The sequence below is a fragment of the Physeter macrocephalus genome, chromosome 18 (assembly GCF_002837175.3).
Source record: "Physeter macrocephalus isolate SW-GA chromosome 18, ASM283717v5, whole genome shotgun sequence".
NCBI classification, from domain to species: Eukaryota; Metazoa; Chordata; class Mammalia; order Artiodactyla; family Physeteridae; genus Physeter; species Physeter macrocephalus.
The window spans coordinates 40,111,304-40,126,089 of NC_041231.1; positions in this window are offsets into that span (position 1 = coordinate 40,111,304).

The following is a 14,786-nucleotide window of genomic DNA, read 5'->3' on the forward strand; positions in this document are numbered from 1 at the left end:
AGCACCTGGTTATTCCTTTGATTACATACCTTCTTGTGTCTTGTTTGATTGCTTTTTGGCTATAAATCCTGTCTCTCCAAGCACAGTTCAGGTCCTTAAGCAAGGGTCACCTCCTTAGCCCCCTTTCCCCCACTGCCAAGTGTTCTGCTCACAGCAGGCACTAAATACTCTGATTAATCTGCACAGGATCATAAAAGCCCACAGTTATCAGTAGAAATTGTCAGCTAATATTTACAAAAATCCCATAAAGTTTATGGCAGGACACTTGGCCTTTAGATGGGAAAAAATATAAACAGAGGGAAAATTGGGTCCTTTGCACTCCAGGAATTCTAATTAAGGAAGACAAATAAACAGATCCTGAAGGCTATATGCACAGTTTAGCCATAAACAGACTGTGACATTGGGTCTAAATGAGTCTCTCCATCCTCAGGCCCTAAGGAGGTAGATCTGACCCACTAACCACCAGACAGGTGGATAAAGGGGTTGTGGACATGTGTTCCAGGTAGAGGAATGGCATGCACAGTCAGGCAGACAAGTGCAGAACATGTGCAGAAATCAGTAAGCAGGTGGTTAGGCTGGAACCTGGGGTTACTTCAGAGACAGTCGTGATAAGTGAGGTGGCAAAGGCAGGTTAGAGTAGAATGGCAGGAATCCCTAATATCTGGTTCACCGGTTTAGGTGTTGTCATGTAGGCCAGTGATTCTCAAGCTTTTTGGTCTCAGAATCCCTTCACACTCTTCAGAATTACGGTAGGGACTTGCCTGGTGGCACAGTGGGTAAGACTCCGCACTCCCAATGCAAGGGGCCCAGGTTCAATCCCTGGTCGGGGAACTAGATCACGCATGCATGCCACAACAAAGATCCTGTGTGCCACAACTAAGACCCAGCACAGCCTAAATAAATAAGTAAATAAATATTTTTTTAAAAAATTATGGTAGACCCCAAAGAGCTTTTGCCATGTAGATGGTCTCACTTGATATTCACCATATGCAAAATTCAAAGAGAGAACATTTTAAAAATCATTTATAGTTCACTTTAAAATAGTAATAAGCCCATTACGTGTTAACATAATTTTTTAAAGGAAAGTAACTCTAGTTTCCAAAACAAAATAATGAGAAGAATGGCATTCTTTTATATTTCTGCAAATCTCTTTACTGTCTGGCTGAAAAAGAAGACAGCTAGATTCTCTTATCTCCTTCAGCCTTCAATCTGTAGTGATAGATTGTGTTGAAATAAAGGACGAATATCCAGCCTGACACAAATGTGAATTTGAAAAAAGGAGGACCGTTTTAATAGCTTTTTCGGTTAATTATTGATATTCTTCTTTGGTATGACACCAAAACTGGACTTTTAAAAGTTAGTTGAAATGTGGAATTTAAAACCATAACAGTGCAAACTTTTTATACACTGTTACATTAAAATCACTCAGTTTATATTGCACTGTGAATGGATCTTTCTACCGATGCAGAATTTGGTAATATCATGCATTGGTCATTTGGAATATTTTGACTCACTGAGTTACACAGATTTTCCAAATATTGACATGTTTCATTAGAGTATCAAAAAAAAAAAAAAAAACCCACATTCATTGTTATCACCACCAAGCTCATCAGAAAGTCTTTGAGCATTAGGAAGTTGTCAAGTTCTCAGTGGTAGACAGAAGTTTTTCAAAATTCTAATTTTCACTTGAAAGCTCAAATTTTATAACTGGCACAAACACTGTCAAGCTTTTTCTTGGAGGTGACTGGCTCCCTTCATTCATTTTCAAGAAAACATCTGCCAAATACTTAGGTCTCAATAACCAAAGATTGTCAGTAAAAGTGTTGTTCCATGAAAAAGCAACCACTCAGCTTTGCACCTCAAACCATCACACAAGTGAGACAACCATTGTATGTGGCAGTAATGTTTTATACTTACATCCCAATATGTCACCCAGAATATTAAGAAGACATCTACACAAGGATTGAGATTTAATAAAACTAATCATTTTTACTGCTTCATCAAGGAGATTCTTAAGTAAAACTGGCTTTTTTTTACTGTGAGCACATGACAGAGATTGTTCATCACACGATGTCCACCAGTACACTTTGGTGTCACTGCCCTGATTCATGCTAAGACACCAGCACTTTTAACTACTGTTGATTTCGCACCATCAGTGCAAATGTCAACACAGTGGAAACAGCAAAGAGGTTTTAGTGGTCCTGTGAAAATAGTTTTGACCTCAAAGACCCCTTGAAAAGGATCTTAAGGTCCCCCAGGTAGGGGTTACTAGATAAAATACAGGATGCTCAAATATTGCCTGGGACATAGATATACTAAAAAATTTTCTGTTGATTATTTAAAATGGCAACCTTACCTCTGGGGTTTCATCGACCACACTTTGAAAATAGCTATTCTGGGGCCATCTTTGGGCAAAGAGTTGGTATCAGAGTTGTGCTTCATGAAAATAGCTCTAATCCCAGTGGGCAGGATGGATCAGAGAGTGGAAACATTTGTAGGTGCAGGAAGTTCTGATGGGTCAATTAAGACTATGTTACTTTTTAACTGTAGCTATTGAGAGGGGCAATGCTATTCTTAACTTGGGGAGGAAAACATAAAGACCTGCAGAAGGCAGCTTCCAGCCTGGCAGGTGGTGGGGAGGGTTCCCTATCCCACTATTCTAACTAGCCACCCTCCTCCCAACACCGCCCCCCTATCAGGACTTCTTGATTACAACTGACTTATACCTCCACCCAGCAAAATACACAGGCCTTTCTTCTTGCGTTGGCACATGGAAAGTAGAGCCCAGCTGGTCTTTATCCTTCATCAACTAACTATTCACTTGAAGAGCCGGATTTATGTTTCACATCAGGCTATGTAATTCCAGTTCCTTTAACTGGTTCATTCCCATCCCCCTTGACCCAATTCTTAAATCTTATCCATCACTCTCTGATGCACCAAATCCTCTCCATTTCCCCAGTTGGGAAATCCTGGCAAAGTCTAGTATATACAGTTGACACCCCATTATCCATGCTGACTGAGGGAAGCAGCAAAGGGGGCAAGTCTTGTTTCCCATCTGTGAAATAAAGTGGTTATAAAACATGATCTCTAAGGGTTCTTACCATTATAATACGGTGTATTTGAGAGATTAGACTTTAGAGCCAGGTAGATCTGGGTTCAAATCCTGGCCTTGCCAGCTACTAGCTGTGTTGCTCTGGGGAAGTCACTTTCTCTCTTTGGGTAAAACAGGGATAATATCACCCACCTTATTGATTTATTGCAAAGATTTAAAATAATGTTGTAGGGACTTCCCTGGTGGTGCAGTGGTGAAGAATCCACCTGCCAATGCAGGGGACACAGGTTCGAGCCCTGGTCCGGGAAGATCCCACATGCCACGGAGCAAATAAGCCTGTGCACCACAACTGCTGAGCCTGGGCTCTAGAGCCCGCGAGCCACAACTACTGAGGCTGCATACCACAACTACTGCGCGCCTAGAGCCTAGGCTCCGCGACGAGAAGCCACCGCAATAAGAAACACGCGCACCACAACGAAGAGTAGCCCCCGCTCGCCGCAACTAGAAAAAGCCCACACACAGCAACGAAGACCCAACGCAGCCAAAAATAAATAAATAAAATTTTTTTAAAATAAAATAATGTTGTAGAAGCGCTGATACATACCATCAACTTGAATCATATACCTTATGTGAATTTAAGTATACGCAGTTGCAAGGAGAGGAAGGAAGGGAGGGCACCATTTAAATAGTGCTGGCAGGAGTCTGCCCTTCCTTTGGTTGGTCTTAGTTCTTACCTTTATGGCCTGACCTCAAAACTCTTTGCCCCCATTAAGATCAATCCATTGTGATGACTCTCCTTTTCGTTCATGAGTATTCTGTCATTCAATATAGTCCCAAAGCAATAGAGTGCAGTTGGATTTTTTAAATAGCTTTTGTATTTTGCTTTACATATTTTAATTTCCTGTACGTGCTTTATTATTTAGATTCAACAGTCAATACTGACAACCCCAAAGGAGATAAAGTAGAGGACAGAGATAATGGTGAAATAGGTATTTACATCCATGCACATAAGTGCAGCCCCATGGCACATACTGAATGTAACTGTGGACACACACACAGCACATCCAACATTGGGTTTAGTCAGCACTACTACACAGCCACCTCCAGGTTAAAAGCAGCTAACCGCTGGAAATAAAACTGGTATATTCACACGCTGCAATGGAAAAATAACACAAGCCTGCATCTGACCAAGCACAGGAGCAAATTTACGAGGACAGGAAGTTGTTTGGGAGATCCAGAGAGTCAATAAACGTCAGAAATTTTATAGTTCAAACATTATAGTTTCCTTTCGTTTCTTCAGAGCAGTTGTTTATTCAATTCGCAAAACAAAAACTGAAGTTTAAATGGCACCAGTATCTCTCCGACCTGGCACCGACAATATATGCAGACCTGTTCACTTTTCTTACTACTTTAAAGAAAAATCTAAGTCACAAATCCTTGATACTTATATGTCTTTTCAACTTTTAAATCAATGTTTTGGGGGAACATTAAGTAGGAAATGATAAAAATATTAAGAATCTTTATTTCATAACACACAGAAATAAGCAGTAACAAATCTTGAGTGATTTGAACCCCTTTAATCCCCTTTGATTAGCAAAGTAGAGAGTACTGGGCCAATTTAAGAACATTTTCTGTTTGACAAAAATGCAACATGAAAATGCAGTGACCTTTCTTAGCTTCATGATTATGGTCACAAGTGGATGCTAAAACTTGAAATTGGACCGTGAGTTTGAAATTTTGATAAAGTAGCCAGATCTTTATATGTCCTAGGTTATTAGGACATACACACAGAAAAAAAAAAAAATGCTTCTTTTGAAAGGGTTCCAATTTGAACCAAAAAAAAAAAAAAAATTTAAAAAAGGGTTCCAATTTGAAAATCTTTTATAAATGAAAAAAAAAATTGTAGGAGCCAAAAAGACATTTATTTGAAGAAGAATCATTATATAAAGTTATATAACCCACTAAGGATTATCTGTTTTGTGTCCTAATAACGAGGTTGGCAATGTATTGCATCCAAAAATATGGAACTTCCTATTTGTCAGTTTTATTTTTTTTTTAGGTTGCTATTTTTAATATGTGTTTATGACACACTGAAGACATCTCAGTCAATCATGTATTGAGCAAAATAATCACCATGGCAGGGAGACGCACCTGGTAGTCTTTATCGTCAACACATCTATAAAACTGGATAAATACTTGTTAGTGTTCCATTTTGATAAATACAAGGAACACATGGGGCTGAGAGAGAAACATATCCAGAGCTTCATAATTTTTCAAAGACTGACGCTACTTTAATAGTAAATAGCAAAGAATGCCAGGGTGGCTGGGAGGGGCTTTGCAAACACTCTACATCAGAAACAGGCTAGACTTTGATGTGGCAGAGTAACCGAGTGGCTAAAGGACAGAACACCACACATCTTGTCCTGTGAAGCTAAATGCCTAAGTGCCACGAAAGGTCTTTCAGGATTCTTAACTTTCCCCTAGCTTGCTCCCCCTCCCCTTTCCCTCAGCAGGCCTCTCCTTGGCTTCCTTTCCCAGCTCCTTCCTAACTGGGACCCTTTCATCACTCACAGACCTTTCTTCTTAGAAACTTCTTCCCTCTAGTCCCTTTGCTTCCTCCTCCAACTATTTCTTCACAAATCTCCAAAATTCCCCAACTATTATAGCTCACTGCAGACTGCAGAAGGCAAAGTGAATACAAAGAAGCCTACAGAAAGAGTTAGAAAATTGATGGTCATGTTTTGGTCACACTTAGCCAACGTCCTAGAACTCCGCAGTGGTACACTTTAGAACTAGAAAAACGGCCCTAAGAGTGAGGGGCTCTGAGCCCCAGCTCCTCTCGCCACTAGCTGGGTGAACTTTAGCAATCACAGTCTTTCTGGACTTACTTCTTCATCTGTGAAGTACCTGCCTCACAAGGTCACAAGGTGTAAGAGGATCATAGGAGATCACTATGGGAGAGCATTTTATAAATTACAAAGCACAGGACCCACAGTTTCCAAAGGTTTCCTGCAAGAGCAGCATCAGCTTCACCTGAGAACTTGTTAGACATACAAATTTTCCAACTCACCGCAGAACTACTGAATCAGAAACTCTGGAGGGTTTCTGGGTGAGGTCCAGCCATCTATGCTTTAACAAGTCCTCCAAGTGATTCTGATACCTGCTAAAGTTTAAAGACCCTGCACTATACAGATGAATTGCTTTTCATGAGATTTCTTCTGGTTGCAGCTTTCTATGGCTCTGGATAGATTCTGCCAGCATCAGGAATGTTAATGCCCTTGTGTTGCACTGGTACTTATCACGGGATGAACACAATAGCTTACTCTCCTCTGTTCTCTTCTTGATTCTCACAAAATTCAACAAAGTAATGCAATTGGATCCATCTCACGGAATCCCAGAGCACTTATATTGTGGATCATACAATTTATGACATCTTTGAGGGCTGAGAATTATTCCACCACAAGGCCAGCCTAACACCTCGATGGAAGACTATGTACTACGGTTTCAAGGATACTAGAAAGATCTAATTCTACACGTTTCCACCCAGCTCACTGATGCCAGAAATTCGATCATCAGAGCTTAAAGCTTTAGTCCTCCACCTGAAATGCCAACATCCCTGGAAATATCACAGCAAACCATTTACTTCCCAGGTAAATGGTCCTGTTCTCAGAAAGTGGGATGCCCACGCCTGCTTTGGGAAGCATACCCTAAAGGGCTATCTGGGGTCACTACAGGTAACTCTGCTTCCTTCACAATTTTGCCCAAAGCCAGGTGTGCACACAGAACCAGGTATACATCATACGTGTGTTGAAACTTAAGGATTGACTTGGGGAGTCTCAGGCTGAAGGAGGAAGAATGAATAGACCATAACAGAGACAGAACCAAATGGGAAGATTCCTCCTTTTTGGTGCACTGGGAAAGAGAGGAAACCTCCCCAACTATCATGGAAACAAATCTTCCGATTTCACTGGGTCCTCTTCTTCCTCATCTGTCTATACATTTGACATTCTGGTGTTCTTTTTAAAAAAAATATTGTATTTATAAAAGTATTATATAGTTTGCAAAGCACTCTTACATGCAGCATTTCATTTGCTCTCTACAGCCCATGAAGAAGAGAAAATTCCTCATTTTGTCGAGGAGGAAACTTGTGCAAGGATTCCATCAATAAGTAGCAGAGCTCACTTAGATTTGAACCCTGGTTTTGTGACCCCAAGCCTACTTTTTTTTTTTTAAGATTTATTATTTATTTATTTATTTTATTTACTTCTGGCTGCATCGGGTCTTCGTTGCAGCATGCGGGATCTTCATTGAGGCGTGTGGGATCTTTTGTTGCAGCACGTGGGCTTCTCTCTAGTTGTGGCGTGAGGGTTTTCTCTTCTCTACTTGTGGCACGCAGGCTCCAGGGTACGTGGGCTCTGTAGTTGTGGTGTGCGGGTTCCAGAGCGTGTGGGCTCTGTAGTTTGTGGCACGCAGGCTCTCTAGTGAGGCTTGCGGGCTCAGTAGTTGTGGCACTGCAGGCTTAGTTGCCCCGCGGCATGTGGGATCTTAGTTCCCTGACTGGGGATCGAACCCGCATCCCCTGCATTGTAAGGCAGATTCTTTACCACTGGACCACCAGGGAAGTCCCCCAAGCCTACTTCTTTTATCTTGGTGTGTATTTTCAGTCTGGTTTGCACCCTATTGCTGAGGTGGTCTGTGTATTACTGGTCAACTCCCACCCTCCCTATAGGAGAGGGCTTCTGGGGGTGTGGAGACCTGGTGCAGAGCATGAACCCCAGACTCCCATCATCCAAGCAGGCTCCCAATTTTCTCCAACTGCATACCTCCTCCCTGCTTTTAGAGCACGGAGCTTGATGACTCCACAGATGGGCAACACTGCCAGCCATGGAAAAGAGATTCTGCTACACATAACTGTATTCTGAAAATATCACTCTGGAAGTGTGTAGCTGAGTCACAGAGTTGGCAAGAGAATGACACACAGGCCAGGCCTTTCTGGCAATGAGCTCCACGGGGCTCTAGCAGGGGACCCAGGGCATGGCCCTTCCCTGATCTAAGCCGACAGCTGCTGAGGCCAACCTGGAAGGACATTCCTTGCACTATCATTGAGGTCAGGACACTTGGATCATGCATAGAAGTTTGGCCTAAAGTTTTCTAAAATTCCTTCCATACCTCCCATTCTAACTTATAAGCACAAAAAGTCTTTATTCTGTTATCTGGACTTCTTGTACCATTTGTATGACTCAGGCTCCCACCTCTGGGATAATGGATCACAAATCCACACTTCTAGTGCCGCCCTTTCACCTAAGCCCCAATGCCCCACCACCTAATGCCTGCCAGATGTAGTTGCCATGAAAACTAAGCAGAAATGCCTTAAGCCAAACTAACTCTTCCTTATCCTCTGCAAACCAGCTCCCCAACCCCACAGCAACTTCTGGCACAACTATTTTCTCAACCATCAAGACTCAGCGTGGTGGAGTTGTCTTCTCTTTCATTTTGTATATTTGGTTCATTGCCACTAATTTCTCTTTCCTGAGCACACTCTTCATACTGCTGCCTGACTTATCTTTTTTTTTTTTTTTTTGTGTGTGTGTGTGTTATGCGGGCCTCCCCCTGTTGTGGCCTCTCCCGTTGCGGAGCACAGGCTCCGGACGCGCAGGCTCAGCGGCCATGGCTCACGGGCCCAGCCGCTCCGCGGCACGTGGGATCCTCCCGGACCGGGGCGCGAACCCGGTTCCCCTGCATCGGCAGGCGTACGCGCAACCACTGCGCCACCAGGGAAGCCCCTGACTTATCTTTATTAAATCTTTCACTGTGCTATTCTCTGATCCAACATTTTCACTCTTGCTTTATAGCCATGAAGACAGTACTTCTTAACCCCGGCTTAAGAAGTACTTAAGTACTTCTGTACTTACTTAAGTACTTAAGTACTTAAGAAGTAAGTGCTTGAGTGAGTACTTGAGTACTTAAGAAGTACTTAAGTACTTGCTGTTAACCCTGGCTTAACAGTACTTCTTACAGGTTAGAGCTTCTTAAAACCTTTAATGTCCAAGCCCCATCCCTAGAAAATTCTGATTCAGTAGGCCTGGGGGTGAGGGATAAGACATCATATCACTGAGAACCATTGTCCTGAATGACAGTACTTTTCAAACTTTAAGTTGCACGGGAAACACCTTTGGATCTTGTTAAAATAAAGATTTGGACTCAGTAGGGCTGGGGTGGGCCTGCGATGCTGTGTTTCTAACAAGCCCGGGTAATGATGATGCTCCTAGTTCCAAGACCATACTTTGAGTCTCAAGGTCCTAGCACACCAAGTGTAGGAGCTTCAGCATTACCTGGGGGCTTTGGAGACTGTAAGGCCCTTCCTCATTTCCCAGGCTTCCTGTTCTCACTAGTACAGCTCTTGACTCCTCCTAACACACCAGCCCTGCCTTGCCATCCTAGTTTACTTGGAAAGCCTGACTCCCTTCTCTCTGCCTAGTTAAATCTTACCCCTCTGTCAGTTTCCAGCCTAGGCCCTCTTCTCCCATTTAGTCTTCCCCAACCACTCCATGGTTTATTCATTTCTTTTTCCTCTGATCTCCCACAACTACAGAAAGTGTGGTGAGCATTCTATCATACAATAAGCTCTGCAGCTGACAGCAAGAAGAAAACTGGAAGAAGAGAGATGTGGAACCTAAGCACCATTGTTGACACATTGTGACTGCAGGCAGGTCATTTTCTGTTTCTGAAAAATGCCTTTGAATTCAACAATACATTAAAAAGATCAGGTACCATGATCAAGTAGGATTTATTCCAGGAAGGCAAGGATGAGTCAGTATCTGCAAATCAATCAACATGATACACCATATTAACAAAATAAAGGATAATCATATGAGCATCTTAATAGATGCACAAAAACATTTGACAAAATTCAACATCTATTTATTATAAAAACTCTTAACAAAGTGGATATAGAGGGAACACACCTCAACATAATAAAGGCCATAATAGAGCCCACAGCTAATGTTATATTCAAGGTGAAAATCTGAAAGATTTTCTTCTAAGATAAGGAATGAAACAAGGATGCCCACACCCACCACTTTTATTCAACATAGTGTTAGAAGTCCTAGTCAGAGTTATTAGGCAAGAAAAAGGAAAAAAAGCCATCCAAATTGGAAAGGAAGAGGTAAAACTGTCCTATTTGCAGATGACATGATACTATATACAGAAAATCCTAAAGACTCTATCCAAAAACTGTTAGAACTAATAAATGAATTCAATAAAGTCGTATGATACAAAATTAACATACAGAAATCTGTTACATTTTTATAAACTAATAACAAACTATCAGAAATAGAAAATTAAGAACACCAGCCCATTTACATTTGCATCAAAAAGAATAAAATACCTAGGAATCAATTTAACCAAGGAGATGAAAGACCTACACACTGAAAACTGTAAGACATTGGTGAAAGAAATTGAAGAAGACACAATAAATGAAAAGTATTCTATGCTTATGGATAGGAGGAATTAGTATTCTTAAAATGTCCAGACTACCCAAAGCAATCTATAGATTCAATGCAATCTACAGATTCAATGCAATCCCTGTCAAAATTCCAATGACATTTTTTACAGAAATAGAACAAACAATCCTAAATTTATATGAAACCACAAAAGAACCCAAATAGCCAAAGCAGTCTTGAGAAAGAAGAACAAAGCTGGAGGTATCATGCTCCCTGATTTCAAACTATATTACCAAGCTAAAGTAATCAAAAGAGTGTGGTCCTGTCATAAAAACAGACACATAGATCAGTGGAACAAAAGAGAGAGCCTGGAAATAAACCTACACATTTACAGTCAATTAATTTACAACAAAGGAGCCAAGAATGTACTATAGGGAAAGGTCAGTCTCTTTAATAAATGGTGTTGGGAAAACTGGATAGCCACATGCAAAAGAATGAAACTGGACCACTATCTTACACCATACATAAAAATAAGCCCAAAATGAATTAAAGACTGGAATGTAAGATCTGAAACTATAAAACTCCTAAAAGAAAACGTAGGCAGTAATGTCCTTGACATTGGTCTTGGCAATGATTTTTTGAATTTAACACCAAAAGCAAAGGCAACAAAAGCAGAAATAAAGAAGTGGACTGCATCAAACTAAAAAGCTTCTGCACAGCAAAGGAAATCATTAGCAAAATGAAAATCCAACCACTGAATGGGAGAAAATATTTGCAAATCATATACGTGATAAGGGGTTAATATCCAAAATATATGAAGAACTCATACAACTTAATAGCAACAAAACAAAACAAAACAAAATCTGATTTAAAAATGGGGAAAAGATCTGAATAGACATTTTTCCAAAGAAGACATACAGATAGCTAATAGGTACATGAAAAGATGCTCAACATCACTAATCATCAGGGAAATGCAAATCAAAATATAATGAGATATTACAATACACCTGTCAGAATGGCTATTATCAAAAAGATAAGAAATAACAAGTGTTGGCAAGGATGTGGAGAAAAGGCGAAATTCTCTCCCTTTTGCACTGTTGGTGGGAATGTAAACTGGTTCAGCCACTATGGAGAACAGTATGGAGGTTACTCAAAAAACTAAAATAGAACTACCATATGATCCAGCAATTCCACTCCTAGACATATATCCAAAGAAAATGAAAACATTAATTCAAAGAGATATATGCTCATATATGCCCTATGTTCATAGCAGCATTATTTATGATTATTATTTATATACATATACATACAATGGAATACTCCTCAGCCATAAAAAGGAATGAAATTTTGCTATTTGCAACATGGATGGACCTTGAGGGCACTATGTTAAGTGAAATAAGTCAGACAGGAAAAGACAAGTTCTGTATGACCTCACTTACATGTGGAATCTAAAACGGGGAAAAAAACAAGCTCATAGATGCCAAGAACAGATTTGTGGTTGCCAGAGGTGGGGGTGGGCAGGTGGGCAAAATGGGTGAAGGGAGTCAAAAGGTACAAACTTCCAGTTATACAATAAATAAGTCATGGGGATATAATGTACAGCATGGTGACTATAGTTAATAATACTGTATTGCATATTTGAAAGTTGCTAAAAAGAAATAAATCTTACAAGTTCTCATCACTTTCTCCATCATTTTATTGATAAGGAAACTGAAACCCCAAGAAGAGAATCGTTTCCTCACATGACCAATTGGACAGTAGGAAATTCAGTACGAGAGTCCAGATTCCTTGTTTTGTATGTTTTGTTTTGTTGATCCAGTAACTGCACAGCATTTATTTCAGAACAAGAAGCTCTTGATTCTTCCAGAGGTAGCATCTTCCCAGTGTTTAAGGGGAACCATTACTGTATTACGCAAACAACATGCCAATGCCCTGTGACTTGATGGGCTGGACAAACCTCTGGAAACAAGTGTAATGGCAAGATGTTACAGAATGGCAATCTGCAAAGTGAACACTTTATCCATAGCAGAATCCTCCTGCCTTCCACAAGAGGTCGGGCCCTATAGTTCAGTGTCAGACTCTGATGATGGCTTCAAGGTCCCCTATAATCTGGCTCCATCCTAACCTTCCAGCATCCGTCCCTGCTGGGATGTTATATTCAAACTCGATGTTTCTCACACACACGTTATGCCACTGCTGATTCTTAAACCACCAGAGCACTTCTCCGCACAGGAGCCCATGTAGATGGGGTTAAATCTGCTCCATGACCTTTGACATCTTGAAGTTTGGAACTGAGCTAGACAACAGCTCAGTCTGAACATGGGTCCAGACCTCACAATGGTTCCACCCTTTCTGGAGCTGTGGGCATGATCTTTCCAGGATAAAGCAGCTTTTCTTTTATCTTTTGGCTTCTTAATGCCACCTCAGGTGAAGTTCCACTCTGTGGAGCCCAGACAATTGTCACGCTGTGGCCAGAGATGTTTAATTGGATTTTAAAAGATGAGAAAGCAGCAGGGAGCTGATTGTCAGCCCTCTGACAAAGTTGCTCAGCATAGGTGGCCTAGCAGCACCAGGGAGGGGTGCCCTGCCCAGTGTCAATTCCTGTCTCCATCTGGGGGCAGGGAGGGCTGAGAAAAGGAGGGGAAAGCTGGCAGTGGTGGCAGAGCCTTTTGCAAACTCAGTGCCACATTGTCCCATGTTCTATTTTCACCCCCAAGAATAGGACTCTCTCAGGAGTCAACCAAGGCTTCCTTTTTATAACTTACCCCTCTTCCTATGAAAAACTTCTCTAAGATGTGATATCCATAATTTATTTTTATATTTTTTTTTTTTTTTTTTTTTTTTTGTGGTATGCGGGCCTCCCTCTGCTGTGGCCTCTCCCGTCGCGGAGCACAGGCTCCGGACGCGCAGGCCCAGCGGCCACGGCGCCCCGGACGCGCAGGCCCAGCGGCCACGGCCCACGGGCCCCGCCGCTCCGCGGCACGTGGGATCCTCCCAGACCGGGGCGCGAACCCGGTTCCCCTGCATCGGCAGGCGGACGCGCAACCACTACGCCACCAGGGAAGCCCCTATTTTTATATTTTTAATAACACTTTTCCACTTCCATGCTAAACTTTAAACCTCACTAAGCCTGTGAAATACATGATCAGGGAAAATATTATCACTGCCAGTTTATGAAGCAGTAAACTAGATTAATTAATCTGGAACAAGAGTTTGCCCAAGGTTATACAACTAGTAAATGGTTAAGCCAGAACTGGAGATCAGTTGTCAAAGATCACTGATGAAAAAGTAGATAAAAGCTGTTTCAAACATGACAAGTATACAGCTCCAGCTCCTGCATCTTAATACTATTCCCCAAAGAAATAAAGATTCCTTTGTTGTGACAGTGCATGGAGAGCAGGCTGTGCCCTAAAGGCTAATTAAAAACAGAGGTTCCCACATACACCCTTCATCGTTGGATTGACAGAAACTGTACACAGAAACACAGACATTTCCAGGGCACACGAGGATGTCTATGTGCTCCGCTGCTTCTAAACACAAAGGAGTTTATCAGTTTGTGAGAAAGCTAGTGGTTAAGGAGGAGAACCCATGGATGCTACTCTGAGTCAGATAGTACATGGTGTGGCCATGAACCCAGACTGCTAGATTCATCTTCAAGAAGAATAGGGCTCTAGTAGATAGATCTGCCAGTGGATATCTGGTGATTCTTTCACATTATTTTTCTCATAAGGGGCTTAGATTTGAGAATAAACATAGTTTCCTGATGCTGAACTTTCACACTGCCGCACACTCCCACTCATACACCATTTTTAAAGGCTTAAGGGATGATACTGTTCCTGAAACCAAGGACAGCCTTCATCCTTCCGGCCTTGCCTGTGAAAAGATTTTCAGCTCTCTCTCAGGATGATCTACACCTCACTGAGAAAGCATAGAGGGTAGCTACAGCCCTGTAAGAAAACTGGATAAGTGGAGGCCTAGAGCAGTGGTTCAGAGAAGACAGGAAGGTTGAAGTTTGTTTCTTAGACAGAAACTAAGCCAAACCAGCCAGAAACACTGGCACTTTTCAGAGAGCTTCGTGTGTCCAAACCACCTGGATTTCAACATGCACCATGTTAATTTAGCTCTTATAAATTCACGGTGTTGAGAGAATACAAAAGAGATACTATCCTGGTCCAAGAAGAATTTACAATCTAAACACATTTAAGAATAACTCAAGAGATTTCAGGTTTCAAGAGGACAGAGTAAAAATATTTCCACATTCATTAACCTCCCAGAAATTACTATAAAAATAA